This window comes from Solanum tuberosum, unplaced genomic scaffold (assembly GCF_000226075.1).
Source record: "Solanum tuberosum cultivar DM 1-3 516 R44 unplaced genomic scaffold, SolTub_3.0 scf00134, whole genome shotgun sequence".
NCBI lineage: Eukaryota > Viridiplantae > Streptophyta > Magnoliopsida > Solanales > Solanaceae > Solanum > Solanum tuberosum.
The window spans coordinates 975,017-982,147 of NW_006239062.1; positions in this window are offsets into that span (position 1 = coordinate 975,017).

Here is a 7,131-nt window from a genome sequence, read left to right on the forward strand (position 1 = left end):
CCCCCCCACCCCGAAAAAAAAATTAAGTTTGTTTGTTTTTAAAAAATATTTTCAATTTCAAAAAATATTTTCTACTCTAGTAAAAACAAAAGATATTTCTCAAAAACATTTTCATTCATAAACCATACACTAAAAATATTTTCTATTCACTAACCAAACATGAGAAAATAAGTCAAAAATCTACTTGTTTTTCAGGAAAACATTTTCCTTTCATACCAAACACACCCTAAGTTATTACTTAAGTTATTAAAAAAAGGAAAATTACTAAAATTTAATCGGTTACATATTCAAAATGTTTAAATGGATTTATAAGACAAATATTTGAAGTATTTAAACTTTTTATTAGATTATTGAGAATAGAATATATTTTAAAATATCTATAAAATTTTAAACGATGTAACACATAATTATATTGAAAATTGCTCAAAGTGGTAATAATGAGGTGACTTATTTAGTATATAAATCCTTATATGTTGGTGTATATTGTATCCTACTATTTAAATTACTTTTATCATGATTAAAACTATTGTCGCTAATATGACATAAGGGTTAACAATGCATTATAAAATATATTTTGATTGCACATAACCCATCATATATGCATACAATGCCAACAATAACATTTACAGAAAACAAAATGATAAATCCTTCTTACAAATACTTATCAGATCCTAATATTCGCGATTGAACCTGAAAAAACCCTATTAAATTTATGTGTCAAACTGTTAATCCAAAGACAATATAATTTATATATTCTTATTGTAAAACTCTAGATCTTATTAAAATGAGAATTTAGAATCAAAACATAAGGACAAAGACAAGGGAATGAATGTAGTCACGATTGTAATTGGATGTACACCAATTTATCCGAAGTGTAAAGTTGTATGGACTAAAAGATGTTCTTGGCATACTCTTATTAAAATCTGCAGCATATATAAAACTTTTTGAATGAAGTTCACCTTTTTCCTCATTGTATATGAAACTTCAGATGTTGTTCAAAAGAAAATTACAATATAATTAAAGTGTGAATTACAATAAATAGCAAAAGAAAATAGATATAATTATTGTATTACACAAATCTAAAAAAGTTGTCTAGATGATGGTATCGACAAAACAGTCAAAGTAGATAGCATTCTATTACAATTTACAATATGTAAGACGAAAAAAGAATATCTCTTCCCTAAATAAAGAATGAGAATTAGGCAAACTATTGCTGCATATTCTGTCTAAATGATGAAACTAACTTTATCATCTTGTAAAATAATTGTATGGATAGTTGTCATTTACATTCGAGTAATTTGGCTGTCATATGAAATTAGTTTCAATCTTATCATTGAGGAAAAGGAGTGGTATTTATACTATTTAATAGTAGTTCAATTGGAGAAGTCTAAAGGTTAGACTAATTTTAAATGTCCTACATTCATTGGAAATGAATGTGGTGTGCATTGAATTTCACCTCTTAGAATTCTTCATGCTTCGAAAAAAATGTAAAAATGTTTTGAGTAAAGTACGGGCCATTATATTCTCATTCACACATCTTACTTAATTCCATCATTAAATAATTTAATGCACATTGAATACTTTTAAAACTGATTCCATCTATATCTAGTTAGTTATAGTTATTAGAATATATATTTGGTTTTGTAAAAAACAAAATAAAAATAGTGTTTTGAAGGGTAAAAAGGTATTTCAACTTTTCATTTTGATGTTCCCACTTTTAGTATAACTAGTCCTTGGAACGTGCGTTGCACGTTCGTCCCCCAATTGACATTAGAAAAATTAATTTATATAAGTAAATATATCATAGTGGAGTGTACATAAATTCATCTCTAAGTTCAAAGATAAGGACTTTTGTATGTAAGTTTGATATAAGAATATAGCTCTTCACAAATTATAGCATGAAAATATTGTATTAGAAGTTGGAGGTTTGATATTTTTAATGCTTCATGAAAACTAAACCTTTTATTATATTAGAGAAATTAATATATTTTAATTACTAAACGTAAATTTTAATAATAAAAAAAGAAATTGGCTATAAAAAAGATACGTATAAAGAAAAATATTACAAAATGTCTAGGTGGTGTAACATCAAATTTATAGAAAAAAATTTACAAGTTCAAACGAAAAAGAAAGAAAAGTAAATAAAGACATGACATCCATAATAAAAGACATCACATTAAAATATATAGACAAAAATATTGTCATATTGGTTGAATCACATGTTGTTAGAAGTCGATTTGCTATAGACAAAAGGTTTCATATGTATAAAAAACTAAAATCATAAAAAAAAAAAAAACATAAAAGGAAGCATGACTATGTTAAAAATATAGATACACTATATTTCTTGAACTATATATTAAAAGTTAAATAAAGGAAGCATGACTATGTTAAAAATATAGATACACTATATTTCTTGAACTACATATTAAAAGTTAAATATGAATTCTAGTACAATAAAATTCAATGTAACATTTCGCCATCTTTTTACTTTACATTCTTAAATTGACTTTTGTCCTCAATGACCTCTGTGTTGTTCATGAATGCTACTTCGAGGTCCTTATGCATAGATAAGAATTTTGGTTTAGCTCCATTTAACTTTCCATTTATAATGTAGTAACTTTGATTAAGTTGAAAAGAGTTGTTCCACGCATGAACATCTTTGTTGAAAAGAGTTGTTTGTATTTTTGCTCCCTGTGTAAGACTGATAATCATTAGACTCTCAAAAGAAGTCAACGTATTAAGTAATCAATATAATAAAAAATTAAAATAGAGTTACCTCTTTATCGATGAATATTAGTTGCCAACGAATACCTTCACCGTTTGCATTTTTGTACTCTTTTGTTAAGCTCCTTCGAATTACTAAGACTTTAATCACCCATTCTGTTGCATATTTCTTCAACTTGCTAATAGGTAGGCATTATTTCTCGAGCTCTTCTACACTTGTCATTGTATGGCTGTAGTAGCTAGGATGTACTAATACAATATATATTTGTGACGTAAATGTGATGTATTAACATCTAATAAGTATATGTTAGGTCAAACAAAAATGATGCTCAAGAATATGATATTCACCAAACATATACTAATTCTTTTTTTTTTAATTTTAAAAGCGAGCAACTTCAACTAACGATAGTATAAATATCACGTTAATTGAAGTAAGTAAATACAAGGTGGAAAAATGTTACCAATTTTGGTGGTGCCAAAAGCAAGAAATCTGTTAAAAGTATTACAGCATGAAGAGATAGTAAATTTAATTTCAAATTGAAATAAATTAATAAAAAAGAAACAAATGAAAGTATTAAAAACGAAACGACTTCATAACAGAAGTCTTTGGCTGACAATCTTTTCACTTGTTATGGCAATAGCTTTCTTTTGTTCATCCTAGTAATGTTGTGCAACTACTTAGGAAATATGTTTACTTGCCTAATAATTTATTCTCAAATGACTAATCTGCTAAACAATATTTTGAAGTTTAACATATTTGGTTAAACAATCAACAAGGAAACTCATTTAGGCAAGAGTCTTTTTTAACAAACTACCAAGATTATGAATTGCTACTCGCAATCAATAAGGTTCCACATCTAACCAGATCTAACAAATAAGAATGATAATTTGTTAAAAGCTTCTTAAAAAATATTTATATTTTTATCTCCACAAGATATAAAACAACCAAATTAAACAAATAATGACTTATCAAAACTATCGAAATTTGAATCAAAGAACTAGATAGTAACTAAGATATCCTTGATATGAACACTCGTGAATATTTAATGCATTTGGAAAGAAGCTTCTATTATTTATTGCTACCAGGAGTATAGTTTCCAGGGAATACACGTGTAAGTTTCCCTGCATGTGGCTCACCCGTGCTTTTCGAGGCGCTGCCTATGACTCAGCATGGGAGAAGGGGGCGGAACTGCACACTTTCGTGTTCAGAGCATTGTTCGAGTGAGTGGGCAGCGCCTACCAAACAAAGCTTTCTTGAAGAGGCAGGGCTGGTTCCTTTTCGGCGCCCGCCCTTTATTTATTTAGATGTTTACAGAAACTTCTTTAGGACCTCTAAAAAGAAGTTAAACAGAATGCCAACTAAAATTATGATTAAGGAGGATAAATAGAAAATGTTGTGACATACACATACAACGAAGCTAAAAATCAACTTTCAGGAAAAATTCAAAAAAAAACCGTTTATCTCCAGGATAGTTCTCAAGAAACTCAAGTTCACACCATCTCTTTCTTTCAGCACGCGTCTAGGCTCTAAAATTTCAATTAGTATGATTGATTAAGGATTTTATATTTAAGTGTCTTCAACATAGAATTGAATACAAAAATTGCACTAAAGCTTGAATTTTTCTTCAGTAGATCCAATAATGTGGCTATTCCTGCCATTGAAGGGGTTATTCAGAAACTTGTATTCTATTCAATAAATCAAGAAATCATATATTTTTTTTAGATTAATATTCAAGATTCAACACCATAACCAAACTTCTACAACATCACATATGAGCTAAAATCTATAGTATTTTTGGATTTACAGCAGAAAATAAAAAATAGGGTTAAAAAACAAACTACAGTGCAAACCATTGTTTTCATGAAATAAACGACCTCTTCACACGATAATCTTTGCATTTAAACAGATTATACATCACTTGAACGTCTATGCGTAGAAGTAGCCAAGAAAACCTGAGTATTCCAATATATTACAACAATTGAGACAAAGTAATAATACTCAAAGAATACTATTTCTTTAACAAATGTACCATATGTTCTTACACCAGTGATCCTGTGAAGTGTTGGGGTAACTTCAGTCTCTTTTACTGTTGAAGATAGGTTATCTGGAAGATTTTTAATAAAATGTCGAAGCTAAACGCAGGTAAGCAAAAGCTCTCAGACCATACAATTACCATCTTTGAGTGAGTTTTTTGTGTTTAGGTGTGGTCACTTTTTAGTAGTTCCTTAATTTTCATAAGTTTTGTTCTTTCTGTTTTTGATTATTGTCATGTCCAACCAACAAATGTGCAACTCGACTAATTTCACACATGCGCCAGGTAGCTCTATCCACCAAAGCTTTGGATAAATAGGAAGAAATCACCAAGTGCCTTTGTCTCCCGCTGGGACACCCTAGGCAAGTTTTGTTCTTTCTTTTCACCTCTCTCTAAGATTTAGAGGGATGGCTCCACTTATTTCTTCACCTTCTAAATCATTCAGTTTTATAACAACTTCTATTAGTCATCTATCCACTTACTAAGCTATCATAGCTAACCCATTTGGTAGGGAGTATTTACAAAAAGCAAACTCGGCAAAATTAACTGAATCTCAGGAGATGTTGCAGATTTTGCCACATCCTATTTGAGGTGACTATGGTTATCCTACTAAAAAAAGACAAGATTGGATTGTTGATCCAACAACTTGGGAGCTTAATGTTGGAAGGCCGTCACAATCCATTTATTTTTACCATGTTTGAATTAATTTAAGTTATATATACAAACTATTAGACAGTATAAAGAATCTTTACACTATTAGTGTAGTTTAACGCATTAAATTAATGACGCGACATGTTTATTGCAGGATCCAGGCACTGCACTAGAAAGGAGGAAGTGGAGTTCAATTGATTTGGGAACTAAAATATTTAGAGATACTAATCAAGTGGCAGAATGTACTGTTAGTGATTTTGACATGCTTGTACCAAAGAATTAGAATTGCAGTACAGGATGAAATTTCATAGGTCCAAAAAATCTATGCTTATATTTAGGCAAGACACAATATCCCACTATATTATGAAATTTTTTAATCAAATGCCCTTAACCCATTATTTGGATAGTTTTGAAATAGTATAATTAGTACGTGCATTCAGAAAATGCTTCCACAACAAAGACTCCATCTTTAGAACAGGTGCTCACAATTTAATTTGACATAACAAAAATAATAATATCAAGAACAGAGCGACTCACGATAAAGAGAATGAAACGAAATAAGCTAGATAAAGACATAGACAATAAATAGAGAAAACAGAACAGTTCTTGATAAATAAAGAGGAGAAAAATAATTTACCTGACAATGATGTATTTGATTGAGGCACAGAAAAGAGTAACATATTAATGGATAATAACATGTTGTTGGAGACATATATATAGATGAGTGAAGTATCTGAGGTTTTGGATCAACTGAACTTGAGCGTCGGAAAAAGGTTGTCGCACTGACTGAGGAAGTTCGCACTGATCGAACAGGTTCAACAGTAACTATATGTTTCTGTTATAGTGATTGATGAGGTTGAGCAGCAACTATACGTTTCTAGAGAATTAAATTAGGTCTGAGATTATCAGCAAATTTATTTTTTAATAAATTAATATTTAAGTAATATTGTAGGGTCAAAACGGTAAATCAACTTTGGGGTTAAACTCTTTCTACTTATAGTAATATATATGATATGATATGATGATTTTGGTTCATATTTTCTTTGTTTTATTTATATTTTTATACATAATTCATTTTTACAGTACCATTTGAAGGGCTCCAAGCTGTATCATAAGCAAATTTATGGTGAGAGTAATTAATCAATGTATGAAGTAATTATAATGAATATTAATTACTTAATAGTTTTTCTAAATTGGTCAAATATCTATTTTCAAGACTAATTAACTATCAAGGGTATAATAAGAAGAATATTGTAATTTATGTATTGATTTTATGAAATGACAAGTATTACGGATCATCTATTTATAGTAAGACGACATATAAAAAGAAACGGAGGGAATATTATAAAGCTTCATAATTTTTTTGTAGTCAATTTGGGCTCATAAAAGAATAATAAAGATGAACTCGAGATGTGTGTGAAACATAGGAGTTATCGTGACAATGGATTGATTTTTAACTTTTGACTCATAAATAAAAATCATAAGTTAAAGATTACTTTCTCTACTTAATAATTTGTCCATAATTTCAAAATTAACGGAGGGAGCAATTCTAGATTATGGCTTGACTTATTTTTATCATTTTATTTTAAATCAAATACTTATAAGCATTTTTTTAAATTTATTAACACACTCCAAAAGTGCTTAAAATATTTAGCTTAAAAACACTTAAAATAAGTCAATTCAAATAAGTTCTAACACTTTGTTTGGATGGTTATTACTTGTT